Source organism: Solanum tuberosum, unplaced genomic scaffold (genome assembly GCF_000226075.1).
Source record: "Solanum tuberosum cultivar DM 1-3 516 R44 unplaced genomic scaffold, SolTub_3.0 scf00016, whole genome shotgun sequence".
In the NCBI taxonomy this organism is placed as follows: domain Eukaryota; kingdom Viridiplantae; phylum Streptophyta; class Magnoliopsida; order Solanales; family Solanaceae; genus Solanum; species Solanum tuberosum.
Genome location: NW_006238942.1, coordinates 1,483,558 through 1,499,666, shown reverse-complemented (window position 1 = coordinate 1,499,666; position 16,109 = coordinate 1,483,558). Strand labels below are relative to the sequence as shown.

Sequence of the window (16,109 nt, the reverse complement as noted above, 5' to 3'; positions counted from 1 at the left end):
GATTAGACATCACATCAATGTATGTCCTAGTTTTCACCCTCGTACCAATTGACATTAGACTATTAGATAGGCTCACACTAAATCTCCGTTGATAATTCTTTTCTTATGAACTACCTCCTTGGTCCAGAATGTAGCAACAAGACGAGTTCTAACGTGTGCACTCGTTATTGGGCCTGCAAATCAAGCAAACCTCTAAAGGCACTTCCATCTATACAAGAAAAATATATCAAAGAGTTGCTAAACAAATTTCAAATAATATATGACAAGCCTATTGATACTCCTATGGGGATAGACTCAAAGGTAGATATTGATGGACCTAGTCCAAGTGTGAATTAGACTATGTATAGAGGAATCATCGGCTCATTACTATATCTTACTGCTAGCAGGTCTGACATTATGTTCAGTGTTGAGATATGCACAAGATTCCAACTGTGTCGTAAGAAATTACAATTAAAAAATGCTAAGAGGATTCTGAGATATCTAAGAAAACAGGGGACCTGGTTCTGTTTTATTCATCAGGAGATCCATTTAATCAGGTTGACTATGTGATGTTGATTATGCCGGGTATCAGGTAGATAGAAAGAGCACCTTTGGGACGGCACATTTTCAAGGCATCTCTTATCTCTTGGGGAACTAAAAAGTGAAACTCAGTTGCTCTTTCTACGGCTAAGGCAGAATGTGTAGTACCTGCAACTTGTTGTGCTCAACTCTATGGAATAAACAACAGCTTCGAGATTTTTGAGTAGTCACTCAGACTATCCCTCTCTTGTGCGACAAAACAAATGCTCTCAATATGACTAAAAATCATGTTCATCATAAAAGGACTAAGCATATTGATGTGAGACATCACTTTATAAGGGATAATGTGGAGAAGGGAAATATCAGCATGAAATTTTGCAAGACTGAAGATCAAATAACTAATATATTCACCAAAGCTCTGAATAAGGATCTTTTTGAGAAAAATAGATTGAAGCTGGGGATTTTGAAACTTGACTGAGTTGATGTAGCCTGAAGTAATAAAGTTCTTCATGACTACATAACAGGAGCAGGACAGAATGGGGCAATTACTTACTCGAAGGAGATGAGTGGTTAATTGAGAGCTTGACAGAAATGAAAGAAGACATTAGGCATGTTAAAGCTAACGGTGGTAGCAATGGAAGTTGCATTGGCTGGTTTTAGGTGTCACATTCACCTTGGGGACTCAGTTTCATGATGTCAAAAGGGGAATATATTGTGTTTAAAGGGAGGCAGTTCAGTTTTTGGTGATAGGTGGAAAGAAACGATTGAAGAGGCAATGAAACGATTGAAGAGGCTGAGTATATGTTTGTCATCATCAAAAAGAGAGAAATTGTTATTTTAAGTTGTATCTGATGTTTTTATGATTGGACAAACTTTGAACCTGATCCCAAACGAGACTAAGAAAACCATACAGTAAAAATTACAACCGTCCAAAAGCCCGCAATCTAATAACCTAGTGTGGTTGGTGCGCGTCCCCCACAACACTGCAGGCTCTTAGCCAATGGAATTGCTTTGTGTATTTGTGGCTGTACTATTATATATCTATTCTCCATTGACACAAAAGAAGTTTTTGCAAACAAAAAAGGTTTTTATTCAGAAAGCAAAAAGCCTTTCTCAATGGAATATTGCTAAACAATAGTCGGAGGCCAAGATAGAGTATCATTGTTCTTTTGTTTCTAGGATTTATATTTTAGTGCTTCATCTTGTAAGGTCTATTCCTAAGTCATAAAGGAATTAAATCATTTGAGATGTTTTTGTTGAGCTTTCCGATTCTTAGCTATAGTTATCTAAGTCAAGTTGTTCAAGTCTAAATCAATTATAGTTAGTTTGTTCAGTGGAAAATAGAGTTATTTCTTAGTTTTTGCTTGTAGTAGAGTTGCTACACTAAGGGGAAGGGATTAAAGAATTTTAATTCCTAGGTTGTAAGAATTTGTAATTAGAAGCTTTGCTCCGTTTTTAGTGAAATGAAGTTTGGGTTGAAATCTTGTGAGACAGGTCGTGGTTTTCTCCTCCTTTGAGCAAGGGGGTTTCTAAGTAAAATTCTTGTGTCTGTTTTACCTTGAGTTATTTAGTTTCCTCCCTTATATTCTGTCAGGGGACATTTTCCATTTCCCATTAGTGTACACATCCATTCTATCATGTATGCACGTGCACCAACAACTTTTCCATGATACCAATTACTAGTTAGTTCGCCTTTCTTGTAAAAACGCTGGAACAATGTTCCATGAGAGATGTATTCGTATAACAGCAAAGGAACTTCTACTTCTATACAACACCGTATGAGTTTCACCACATTTTGATGATTAACTTGTGTAAGAATTGTTTTATTTTACTACCATCCATTATTCAGAATTTTAGTGATATGTTGATTAATATTATTAGGCAACAACTATTGTAATCTAATGACATCCCAACCATCATACTAATAAAATTTAAATACATTTACCTTACCTAGTGTTCAGGGACACTGATTAACTAGATGAGCTAATAGACCTAGCCAAGTTCAGTTATCCCACCAGAATGAGATATCACCTTAGCAAAATTTCTCTGTTTCGTATGTCAGATATTGACGAATGTGCTGATTCAAGTACCAATATGGGTGAACACGTGCTGATTCAAGTACCAATATGTGTGAACACAATTGCATAAATACGCCCAGAAATTTGACTTGTTCTTGCTCAGAAGGCTACACTGGCGATGGCAAAACGAATGGTTGTGGCTGTACTGCACCAAACTCCAACTTCCTATGGATGAAGCTTTTTATTGGTAAGTTTCACTCAAATTTAACTTGTTTCTACTCCCATTTTGTACAGATTGCACATCCTTTCCTCATCTAGACATTCAACTAACATACATATTTTCCTTATCATACCTTAATCCTAATACTAGTAATTTTCTACTATCCAATTTGTAGGTTCCTTATAAAGTAGTAGACAACTGTCGATAGGCAAGATAGATTAATTTTGAGCTCATGTTGTGTAGTCGCTAATTTATCAAGAGTGTCTGATATTTGATTTGCTTCTCTAGGGAGTTCCTACACGATAACTCTATCGAATATATGGTATGTATAGAAGAATAGCATTCTTTCGATTATTGATTTCACGTATCAAGACACTTTTTCCAATTCTAAGTGCCAACGATCGCTAGTCAATAATATAACCGAACTAAATGAGTTGGGGTCGAATCCCACATGAAGTGGTACATGTTTGAGAATCACTAGGAAAGTACGAATATGCTCAAGTCAATCATAGGAATAAACATTATCGAATAAAAAAAATAATTCAAATTAGGGGTGACACGAATGTCAAATAACAGGGGATTTTGGTTTAACTATCAGCTACAACAACAACAAATAACAATATTGAGACATATTCTTAGGATGGGATTGGATTATAGGCTAAGGTAGACATGTGTGTGATTGGAACTATTAGTAAATAGTTGTAAATCAGTGAATAAGCTAGACGTTAGTGGGGATAAACTTTCTATCGAACAATTTACCCCGAATCAAGTTGGTTTCTCTCGAACACCAACAAGAATGCAAATAAGAACAACATACGCTTTAGTCCATTCACTCTCTCGAGCTGAATGTGTGGAAAAGGATTTAGGATTCACTCTCTTGAGCTGAACCCATGACAACCCAATACCCACAGACCATCAATTTAGTAATCTTTGTTTCAAAACCTCTGTCTCGAGCAAGCCAAAAACACGAAGGTAGAGTTGCATTTGCAACAACAACCCTTTAAATTGAACAACAATTACTGATTGAAAACACTTTTAAATAGCATGTAAACTAAAAATTAGCAATACCCACAATCTAAATCAACCTATAATCTCATAATCACACCCCAAGAATTGGGGTTTTACCTAGACATTATCAAAAGAAAGAAATCGTTACCAAATTGTGTTTCCATAAACTGGGTAAGATTAATTTCATCTTTACAAACGTCTAAATTAAAGAATCTCAAAGGCCCACTTCCAATTTCTCAAAAATAGAAAACTTCAATTCTTCAAAGCCAAGGAAAAGTTTTGTCTCAATACTCAGAGTTCAAACTGAAATTCTCTAAAAATTCTATATTATGAAAACTCCTTTTTAAACTAAAATTTCAAAAATATATTTATATTCGCCAAAAATATGCTGCAAAGGACCATTCGGCGCAGTAAGTCGGGATCACCGATCAACTCGGCGATCTACCCTTTAATCAGTTGCATCACATTTTTTCTTAGTCCTTCAGCATCCTCAAGTTATGTAACTTTGGGCGATCCAATCACTGCATTGCGGAACCATTTGGCGACACGCCGACTGCTCCTCTCTCTCGCCGACTTGATTTTCTCCTTCAGGGCATGGCACACTGGAACTTTAGGCGAGGTAATAGCCACTTGGTGACTCGCCCAATGGATTAGGCAATCAACAAACCTTCTTTTCTTCATTCTTTCAACTGCCTTGTTCATTTTTTCCCATTAGGGTCCATGCTTTATTCCTAAATCCAAATACCTTAAAATCAAGGATTTTACCTCAGTTATTGACACAAGATAGGCATTTGAGGACACGAAATCTATCCAAAAAAAGCCCGTAATGAGTCTAAAATGTGGACTCATCAACACCCCCAACTTAAACTTTTGCTTGTCATCAAGTAAAACTCAAGTTTAGCAATTCAAAAAGGATGTCTCAAATAGTGCTATACAAGACTCAATCATGAACACACACAAAAAGACTCAACTTACTTATGCAATGATCAATTGTGCACTCAAAGATTCAAGTTGTGACTCACCATTATCAAAGACTCTTAAAATCACAATACTTGCTTCAAATGCAAGTTCAAGCTTAACACAGGTACTTAAATGCCCTCACACAAAGAATGATTCCATATTCACACACAATGGTTCAATAATTTATAGCTTCAGAATAACAATCAACACCCACACTCACAAAAATGAACAGACTGCATGATTTCACCCATAGGTTTGCCCTTATTTTCCAACCAACACTTCTTTTAGCTAATTCAAGATCACAAAGGTCTTTTTCAAGGCTTGTAACGGGGCTGAGTGTAAAGGTATGGTCATTTAGGTTCAATGGCTGCTATCCTCATGAAATGTGATGTGAATAACACTTTATTTCCTTTTCTTCATCATTTTCATTCATGTTCAACAGTCACCCCATTATTCACTTTTCATGGACTGTTGGACACCCTATTTCTTTTTACATTTTCAAAACTTTATTCCACAACTATTTAATTATTTTTCTTTTTCATTCTTTTCTTTTTTTTCTCTTTTTTTTGTATGGAGGGGTTCCATCTTTCTCAAAACCATGGGTTAAAGGGGACTTCGTTGCACTTCTTGATTTACATTCTCTTTTCACCACACCCCCAACTTAGGCTTTTGTCCTAAGTTGGCTATTCAAACAAACCACATCTCATGAGGATTAAGGGTGAAGGGATAAAGAAAGGTCACAATTTCATCAAGTTTCTTCCAAGGAAAGGCTAAGGCTCAAAAAGTGTTCAAGCAAAGTTCACACACTCACAAGGTACGCCACAAAAGAGGTATAATGTCAAATTGTTTCACTCTTTAAAGTTGCCTAAGATTATTTCAAGAGATTGCATCACTTAGTCAATCGGACCAACAAGGAAAATTCTAGGTGTCATCATACATGGTTCACGGTAAGCTCATCACACACAAGGCATTGACACCAATGTCAAACAAGACTACACACTTTTGATAGTGTGCATTGCACTTCATAAGAGACTCAATTTGATAATTGGCTAGTCACAACGAGATGTAAAAACTTGATATATTGCCTATGCAACTTCATTTGACCTCATCGGAGCTGCACATTCATTTTTGTTTGATTATGAGCACTATTCAAGTCATCAGTATTGATCAAGACCGATACTCAAATTTGCAAGAGAATAGCCACATTCAAACACAAACAAGAGGTGGCACAAATTTTTTCTAAGGAGGGGTCCAAAAATAATTTACAATTAAAACAAGGAGCCACAAGTTCAATAATCCACAAAAATAGTGCAAAAGACAATATATATATCACGAAACCCATATATACAAACAAAGCAATGATCACAAAAAGTGGGCCTCACCCCTCCACAAACCAAAGTTATTTGTCCTCAAATGCAAGAAATAAATTATCCAAAATTAAATAAAAATAAGACAGAGAGGGAGGTAAAGAGAAATCCTATTTAACAATCACTTCATCTGTCTGGGCATCAGTGCTCGGTGTAGTGCTCTGAACCTGGGTCTCAACACCGAGAGTCACATCAACAGTACCACCAGCTCCATTCGGGCCTACCATAGACGTCTCTATCAACGATGTCTAGATCCCCGACTGTACAATTGTCTCCTTAGATCTGGCAGGTCTCCATATATGCTCTATTCCCTCAGATCAATCTGCTTCTCCTCGGTCTCTCTTTCTGACTCATCAACTACTATACCATCCTGGTGTACCTCTGTGGTGGTGGCCGAAGTAATCTCAAAAGTCTCTGGGGTATCTACATCGTCTGCTGCCTCCAAGAGGGAAGTGAAGTCAGTGGACTTCAAGTAATCCATATCCTCTCTCAAATCTGCATCCTTGGCTTTCAAAGTCGTAAACTCAGAAGTCTCCCCCTGTCTACTCTCACAGGCCGTGAATCTCGCAGTCAAATCATCAACAAAAGCCCGGAGGGGGTCATTGCAGCTAAAATAGCAACCTCAATCATCCATGGCACAACAGCCTCCAATCCAATAGCCCTCACATAAGCAGAGTAGGCTAAGTGTCCAATCTTCATGATGTTGGCCTGAGTGATCTTGGTGGCTGGGCTGAGGTAGAAACATCTGGAGTCTATGAAAAAGAAGTAGGAGCAGATATACCTGAAGGCCCGGAGGCCGGAGTAGGCAAATATGCCTCTGCAGGTATTGAATCAATGTCCACCTCCGGGGATGTATCCAGCGGAGTTGCTCTCCTCCCGTTGGCCTCCTCTCATGTGTATTCGACCTCTATATGCCTAATAAATATGGACGAGGAGGGAGTGACCTCAATATCTCTTGTACCATCACGGGGAACTCCAGCATGCCGGCACAACTCTATGATCAAGACTGGGAATGCTTGGCCCTCATGGCCATCTCCTCCTCAATAAGGAGTCCCAGGTTGATGCTCCTCCGGGATATGATCGACCCAAGGCAGGCTGCCTTAGGGTGGTGTATGATGGACACGTTCTGGGATGGAATGATGGTGCTGCTAATATATCCAAACCAGAACCGAACAGCAATATTTAGATCACATTTTTCAATGGGGACCCCTACCTCGATCTACCTCGGGGTGGTATCGGAAATCAACGGAGCAAGCCAGCCCTTTAAGTCAACCAAGGACTGATTAGTAGGCAGGACCTCATATGCCGCTGTAGCTCCTAGACCCCTGTTGAGTACAGTATTAATGTACTCGCTACTATATCCGACTTCCTTTTCCCGGACCATGACAGACTTAACCGGTCTGAATTCACTGGACTTTTTCTTCCCCTTTGGCACCAGCTCTCCATATGTTGTATAGAACTCCCAGACCCATGTAGGTATGCACGTGCCTCGGGGTCTAGTGAAATGCTTAAAGTGGTGATAGTGAAGAGTGTCCCTCACTGAGATGCATCTACATTCAAGGCCCTCTGTAGAAAGCAGCTTCTCTTCAAGAATCGTTTGCAACCCATCGACTTTCAGTCTATTAAGTAGCCATGGAGGAGGAACCACTGGTGGTACTGGAGCTACAGGCGGTGTCGGAGCTAGCACTGAATCAACTGGGGTGGAAGCTGAAGGGACTCCAACTTAGTCAGGGAGAGATCTAGCACGGATCTCAGCCCGTCGGGACAGTAAGGGCTGGTCGTCTTCTAGCTCTGAGAATGTGGGACGGGAGCCCTCACTATCGGAGTTGTGCTTCGGAGCCTCATATACGGGTCTTCTTCCTTTGCCCTTGCCTCTCTTTAGAGGCTCTTTTCTTCCCTTTTAGGAGGGTTGGCTCCTCTCTCATTTTATAGTAATTCCCCGCGCTCTTTTACAGAGTGGCATGTCGATGTTGGTTCTCGCCATATCTATGAAACATCGGAAAAAGTTACAAATAATTCAAGCAAAAGCACAGAAGATAACAGTTGCAGACAGACTCGCTAAACCGGTCGGTGAGTCACCAAATCTTTTTGGCAAGCTAGATCAAGTCGCCGAAAGGATTGGCTCAAAAATCCCAAAATATTTTGGCATGTCGCGATGGGAAGGAACTTTCGGTGATCAAGGACATGCCCGACGAAAGTTACAGCGCATTTTAGCGGTTAGGGGAAGAGAAAGGGTGATCAATGAGGACATTCAGTGAGTCACCGAGTGCACTCAGCAAACTCAGGCTTCTCGCCAAAAGTTAAAAAACCCAACTCAAGATCAAGCATGAAATGAAAGGTGATAAGGGGTGATTTGGCAAACCACTAAGTAGTTCGGCGAGCTCGACCCAGCTCGCCAAAGACCCAACGTGCCTACCTTCAACCCCGACTTCCAAATTCAACCTTACAGCCCCTGAAAACAAAATCAAAACATGCACTCTCATAATTAATCTAAGACCCATTACACCCATGCCTTCGGTATACTCAGATTTCTCCCAGTTTTGCCAAATTTTGCCATTTGACGACTTTTTCCCTTAAGAATGACGTCAACCGCTCAATAATTGGGAAAAATACGTCATTTAGCACAAATGCAGGTTACTTAGACTTCACCCGACTAGACCCAACAACATGCAAGCACAACCTCACAATTTTAATCATTTTCAAGTACGACAATTTTGGGAAATTAATATCAAAGGCATTTATAGGCACGATATTCAAATTAACAAGCACACACATATACAATTATGAACAGAGAGGTCCATCACACATCACTAAGACAAAAATAAATTTCAAATGAGTACAAATTGCAAAAAATGAATTTGGGGTTCAGAAAACCAACTTTTGATGCCGAATAAAACTTTGAAAGGCTAGGCATCAAATAAATCCAACTCCGAACACAAACTCGATGACAAAAATACGATAAAAACACAAGAAATATGTGAAATATTGTGCGGGTGTGATTTTGGGAAGTTCAAAAGTGAGGGAAAGTGAAAGAGTTTAAAAGTTTAAACCTTTGGCCTTTAAAAACCGTCCAGTTCTAGCCCATTCGATGACATAAGTTTTTGCTCTCTGACGCGGCGACACACCAAGTGGGCATTTACCTCACCAAGTTTTTCAGGACTGATTAGTCCACAAATTGGACTCATTTAGGGCTTTATTTTGATAGAAATAGTGTCCTCAAATGCTTATTTTGTCTCAATATCTGATGAAAACTCTTAAGTTTCAGGTATTTGAATTTTTAGTGGAATCATGGACACTTAGGCGCAAAAAAGAACAAAAAGGCTGAAAAGAATGAAGAAGTTGAAGCCTGAGCATCGCCAAGCATACTTGGCGAATCGCCGAAGGGACGCACTCCACACTTTGTTCCAGTACGCGAAGCCCTAAAGGAGCAGGATTAAAAAGGAGATGAAAGGAGCAGTCGACGCTTCACCGAATATTTTTGTGAAGCAGTACTACGTCGTCCAATGAAACAGAACACAACGATGCTGAAGGCTAGTGTAAGACGGTGACAAATAACACCAAAGGGCGAATAGCCGAGTTGATCGGCGATTTCGACTAACCTCGCCGAAAGATTCTCCAGCACTATTTTCTGAAGTCTGTATATACTAAACTTGTTATTAATTGTTAAAGAGTTGAACATTTATTTTAATTTCCAAAATAGAATAGTACTTTTTGGATATTTTCTCTCAAGTTTGGAGAGGGTTTTTGGGAGACTTAAAGAAAGAAGGATTTCATCTTCCCCAAGTTGGAAGTGGGTCTTTTCCATTATTCTTCCTTTTCTTAAATCAAGGTTTAATTTCTTATACCCATTTGATTTTAGTATCATTTTAGGTGTATTTCTTTATTTCTTGATGTGTGGCTAAAAACCCCTATTCTTGGGGTGTGATTTAGTAAATATGTGTTGATATTATTGTTGGGTCTTACTTACTGATAGTTTAAATGTAGTTTAATGGTGATTTCACCTTGTGGCTGTGGTTTAATAAAATGGATTTGTAGTTGCAAATACAAAGCCACCCATGTGTTTTTGGCTTTCCCAAGAAGGAGGTCGCGAAACCAAGACCACTAGACTGATGGCCTAAGGAGTGGGTCGACATGAGGTTCAGCCCGACAGGGTAAGCCCTAGTCCAATATTCTAACACTTAGCTCGAGAGAGTGAGTGGGGTAAGGTGTAGGCTGGTCTTCATGCGGCAAATGGGTGTTTGAGAGGAACGCATTTGAAATGGGGTAAGTTGCCTGAGAGGGAACTTATTTTTATCTAAAGCTTAGCTTAGTCACTATTATCCTGCAAATTTCCTCTCAAAAACATGTACCCAACTATTTATCTCAACTTGTATCGCGGTCATACCCCAAGAACTCTTCCCCATACTTGATTTTCTTGTCATTGTTGTTGTTTTTACTACTTGTGACAAAACCCCCAATTGATATTTGACACTTTTGTGTCAGCCCCTTTGATTTACAATGTTTTTAATCGTTAATATCTTTAGCTACAACTAATTAGAACTCAATTTTATTTTTCTATTAATTCTTAAAGCCACTCCCTTGGAACACGACCCAAACCATTAGTTGGGTTACTCTATTATCGACGATAGTAGACACTTGTACCGTAGGTTGGTGTCGTTGGTCACGATAAGCATCAAAATGGCGCCGCTGCCGGGGAGTGGTGTCACTTGAGAATTCTTTGATTAGTAGAATTTTCGTTCCTTTTAGTGTAGTTTTACTAACTTAACTTTTAGTCTTGTTTTGATTGTGAAACATTTCAGAAAGCATGAGTGTTAACGACAGTAATGGTAGCCAGGTGGGCCACCAATATGACATCGGTAACCTCAACGATCTCTAAGAGCCAAATGTCAATGACCCCTATCTCATGGGAGGTGTTGGAGCCATCTGCCTACCCCCAGCCGAGAGGAATGCAGTGTTCCATCTAACGAGCACTATGTTGCAACTCTTGCAACTAAAGGACTTTTCAGCGGATTGGCTCATGAGGATCCCTATGAGCATCTTCGAAACTTTGTGGATGTATGTGGGCTATTCTCTTTCAAGAACATCTCTCAAGAGTCAGTCAGGGTGCGATTATTCCCATTTTCTCTAATGGGGAAAGCTTGCAAGTGGTTAGCTGAATTACCATGAAACTCGATCACTTCATGGGAGGAGCTGGTCACCGCATTTAATGTGCGATTTTTTCCTCCCTCGAAGATGATGACTAATCGGGATAACATCGAAAGCTTCAAGCGTCTAAATGGAGAGCCTCTGCACGAAACTTGGCTTCGATTTAAAAAATTGGTGCTACAATGCCCAACCCATGGTCTTCCTGATAACGTGCTCCTTCAATACCTCTACCGGAGTCTAGACTCAGTAAACAAGGGTGTCGCTGACCAACTCTCAACCAGAGGTTTAATGCAGCAGCCGTACGCAGTAGTAGCCCAGGTTCTAGATGGCATGAAAACCATTAACAGAGCGTGGTATACTCGTGAGGACCAGGTCTCCCCTGTCACCTTCCAGCTATCTAAGGAGCAGATTGAAAAGGACAATGAGAGAGACCAAAACATGGGTAAGATCATGACATAACTTGATATTCTATGTAAGAATGTCATGGGGGCTGGTACCCGTGGTGTCAATGTTGTGGGGGTTGGGAGCACGAATCCTGAAGAGATGAAATTTGAAGCTCTATATAGCGAGGAGGTAATTTTTCTTGCAAACCAAAGCGATGGTTATCGTTCAAAATACCCCAGGCAGGCTGGTAACCAAGGTTGGGCTAGAGACGAAGTATGGAAAGATCGAGACCGTGAATGGAGGGATCGCAATCCAAATTGGAAGGATGGGGAGAAGGATAAATTTGTGCCTCCCCACGAGCGACAAAAGCCCAAGGATTCGTAAGGTGGTAGGTCCGAGGATATGCCCTCGCGTATCCTAAACAAATTTGAACGGTCAGACAAAATGATAAAAGGCATGAAAGAAGATGTGTCCACCCTTAACCAGACTGTCACCTCTCATTCAGTTTCAACCAAGCAGTTGGAGACCCAAATGGGTCATATCTCTTCTCATCTTAACCCAAGACAACAGGGGGGTTTTCCTAGTGATACTATGGCTAACCCCAAGAGTGAGGTCTGACGGTTAACTTGCATCGTGCCACAACATTAACTAAGACATTGTTTTGGAGGCAACCCAAAACTCCTTACTTGTTTTAGTTATGTTGATAAAATAATAGTGTGTTGATTGTGCAGATTGAAGTGTGGAGAGTGCATGAAAAGTACAGATTAGCGAGCAATAGAATCTGTCAGCGAATCGCCGAAAGGGTCGATGAAGCCGACCTTACCTGTCATTTGATTCAATACATCTCAACAATTAGGTCTGTAAAAGTCATCGGAGTGTGAATTCCTTCGGCACATCACCAAGTCGGTTGGCAATCTCGATAAAGATTGTTGATGCAACGCCCACCTGAACTGAAAGCTATGTTATTATCGGTGAAAAGATCAGATGTTCAGCGCTTCGCTGAGTGAATGGGCGAACTTGACTTACATCGCCGAATGGGCAGAAACTGGACTGTTTTTGCAAGCCACAAGTTTAAAAGTTCTATTTCATTCATTTCCTCTCACTATTTTATCCTATCAAAGTCACACCTGCACTTTAGATTTATACTTCTTGCCATTTTAAAGTATTTTAAGTGTTGAATTGTGCGCGGATTTGGATCGCATTGCTGCCTAACACGTCATTACAATCTAATTCAACACCAAGGTTGGTAATCGAACCCCTCAGTTATTTCGTCAAAATTTGTACTCATTTGCATGATGATTAATAGTATAAAATCTATGCTGCTTCTCTGAGTTATTGGGATTACATGTATTATTTATTATGATTCAGTAGCTTTCGCGTGATTTAAGGGACTCCCATTCAACTGCGCTTTGAGTTGAATTTTTACGTGGGGGAAATGTGAAACTTCTATGGGTTTTCATTAAAATTGTATTATTTAAGCCTAAATTGCACTATCTGGGTTGTGGCGTGAAATTTGAATGAAATGGGTTGAAATAGACACGTTTGGCTGTTCGGCGAGATGAACGAACGAGCCGAGTTACTCGATAGTTCGCCTAACGTCCCCATTCCGCTCTTAACTGAACTCTTTATGCATTATTGATATGTGACTTTCGGAGGCTAGTTTAATTCACAAAATGCACTCGGTGACTCGCTGAAAGATCCCTTATTCGCCCTTTGTCCGCACCCTTGTATCATTTGCATATCAGTTTCAACGATTAGCCTAACAGGGTAAGCACTTTGCCAACTAGCTTGGCTAAGCGATTCCACACTCAGAAAAACTCTTTTGCTCTTGTTTGAATTATTATCTAACTTATCCTCGAAGTCTTTGCAAAAATGACTAGACCAAAAGTCACAGGGAGAAATGATCCACCCAGGCACATAAGAGTACGAGAATTTAAAAACAATGAAAAGAAAGCAGAGCTAGCCGGACAAAGGAAATATACCTAGGAAGCCAGGGCAAAGAGACGAATTTCCATCGACCCTAATGTTCCTCCATGGGCTCATAAGATAGATCAGATGATTGCAACTATTCTTGCTGCAGATGCCAAGGTAGAGGCAAACAATGAGGACCACACAACAATACGCTGGGGACCATTGTTTTACTTCAGGGAGATACATCGGGCACTAATATCCCGCTAGATAGAGGGATGGCATAGACATGACCTTTCTTCACCCTCTCTCTGTCTTATTATATTTTCCAATTCTGATACTTTCATTTGCATTTGAGGACAAACGCTCTTATTTGTGGTGGAGTGAGGCTCACCTTTTGTGTGCTTGTTTCAGATACTTGTGTTTTGTATATATTTGGGTTGTTCTGTTTTAAATTTTGTCAATACTACTTTCTGTGAATGTTTAAGCTTGTGGCTCTGTTTATTTTTATTTGCAAAATGATATCGACCCTTTTGAATCTTTTTGAATTTTTCACACATTTTTGCCACGCCTCGTGAGTTGATGTGGCTGATCTTTTACAAAAATTTGAATCTCGGTTTCTATCAATACCGATGACTTGAATAGTGCTCTGAATCGAACGAACATTAACGTACGGCTACAATGAGGAAAAATGAAGTTGCATAGACAATATGTGAACTCTTTGCATCTTGTTGTGATTAGCCATTTATCGAATTGATTCTATTGTAATGACCGTTGCACACTAGCGAAAGTGTGTAATCTTGTTTGACTTTAGTGTCGATGCCTTGTGTGTGATGAGATTACTTTGAACCATGCTTGAATAAACCTAGAATTTGCCCTGTTAGTCTGATTGATTTAGTAAGGTGTGCTCTTGAAATGATCTTAGGCAACTTTAAAGAGTGTGAGCCAATTTGACATATACCTCTTTTGTGGCCTACCCGTGAGCATGTGAAACTCTCTTGGACACCCCCTTGAGCCTTACTTTTCTTTGGAAGAACCTTGATGAACCTTAGACCTTGATTCACTACCTATAAATCCTCTTGATTTGTGGTTTAGTGAATAGCCAACTTAGGCCAAAAGCCTAAGTTGGGGGTGTGGTGAAAAAGGAAAAGGAGTAGTCAAGAAATGCAAGGAAAATCCCCCTTAACCCATGGTGTTGCAGAAAAATGGAAACCCTCCATCTACAAAAAAAATATACAGTACAAAAGAAGTCGGGTTTCCAAGCAATCCATAGAGGTGAATAAAAAGACGACTTAGAAGCACTAGAAAAAGAAGTGATAAAGGAAAAGAAGGGACTGCTTTGAGAAAGAAGTGATAAACGAAAAGAAAGGAATGCTTTGAGAATACCACATTGCCTGAGGAAAAAGTCACTAATCCTAAATGACCATACCTTTGCTCTCTGCCCCATTACAAGCCTTAGAAAGACCTTTTTGATCTTGAGTGAGCCGAACTGAAAATCGATTGGAAAATAAGGGCAAACCTATGGGTGAAAACATGTATTGTGTTCCTTTTTTTTAGTGTGAGTGTTGCATGTGATTCCAGATCTTTAATTGATTAACCTCTTTGTGTGAATGAGGAATCATTCTTTATGTGAGGGCATTTAAATACTTTTTGTTGACCTTGAACTTGCACAAGTAGCAAGTATTGCGAGTATGAGAATCTTTGATAGTGGTGTGTCAGAACTTGAATCTTTGAGTACACAATTGATCTTTGCATAAGTAATTTGAGTCTTGTTGTGTATGTTCATGATTTAGTCTTCTGTAGCACTATTTGAGACACCTTGTTGAACAGCTGAACTTGAGTTAACTTGAGGACAAGCAAAAGTTTAAGTTGGGGGTGTTAATGAGTCAACAAATTGGACTCATTTAGGGCTTTATTTTGATTGAAATAGTGTCCTCAAATGCTTATTTTGTCTCAATATCTTATCAAAACTCTTAAGTTTCAAGTATTTGAAGTTTTAGTGGAAGCATGGACACTTAGGCGCAAAAAGGAACAAAAAGGACTGAATAGAACGAAGAAGCTGAAGCCTGAGCATCGCCAAGCATACTTGGCGAATCCCCGAGGGACGCACTCCGTGAAGCCCTAAAGGAGTAGGATAAAAAAGGCGATGAAAGGAGCAGTCGACGTTTTGCTGAATAGTTCCGCGAAGCAGTACTATTGATGCTTATCGTGACCAACGACACTAACCTACAGTATGAGTGTCTACGATCGTCGATAGTATAGTAACCCAACTAAAGGTTGGGGTCGTGTCCGAAGGGAGTGGTTTTGAGAATTGATAGAAAAATAAAATTAAGCTCTAACTAGTCGTAGCTAAAGACAACAATGATTAAAAACATAGTAAATTAAAGGGGGTGACACGAAAGTGTCAAATATCGATTTGGGGGTTTAATCACAAGTAGTATAAACACCGAAAATAACAAGAAAATCAAGTGTGGAGAAGAGTTCTTGGGGTGTGACCGCCATACAAGTTGAGATAAAAATCATTCGGTACATCCCTACGATAGGAAATTTGCAAGATAATGGTGACTAGGCTAATCTTTA

General features: G+C 39.7%; 1 pseudogene; it reads left to right on the top strand.

The window, feature by feature from the left end:
* The first annotated feature begins 11,720 nt into the window (after positions 1-11,720).
* Positions 11,721-16,109, top strand: part of LOC102592390 (wall-associated receptor kinase 5-like) — a 14,558-nt pseudogene continuing 10,169 nt past the window's right edge.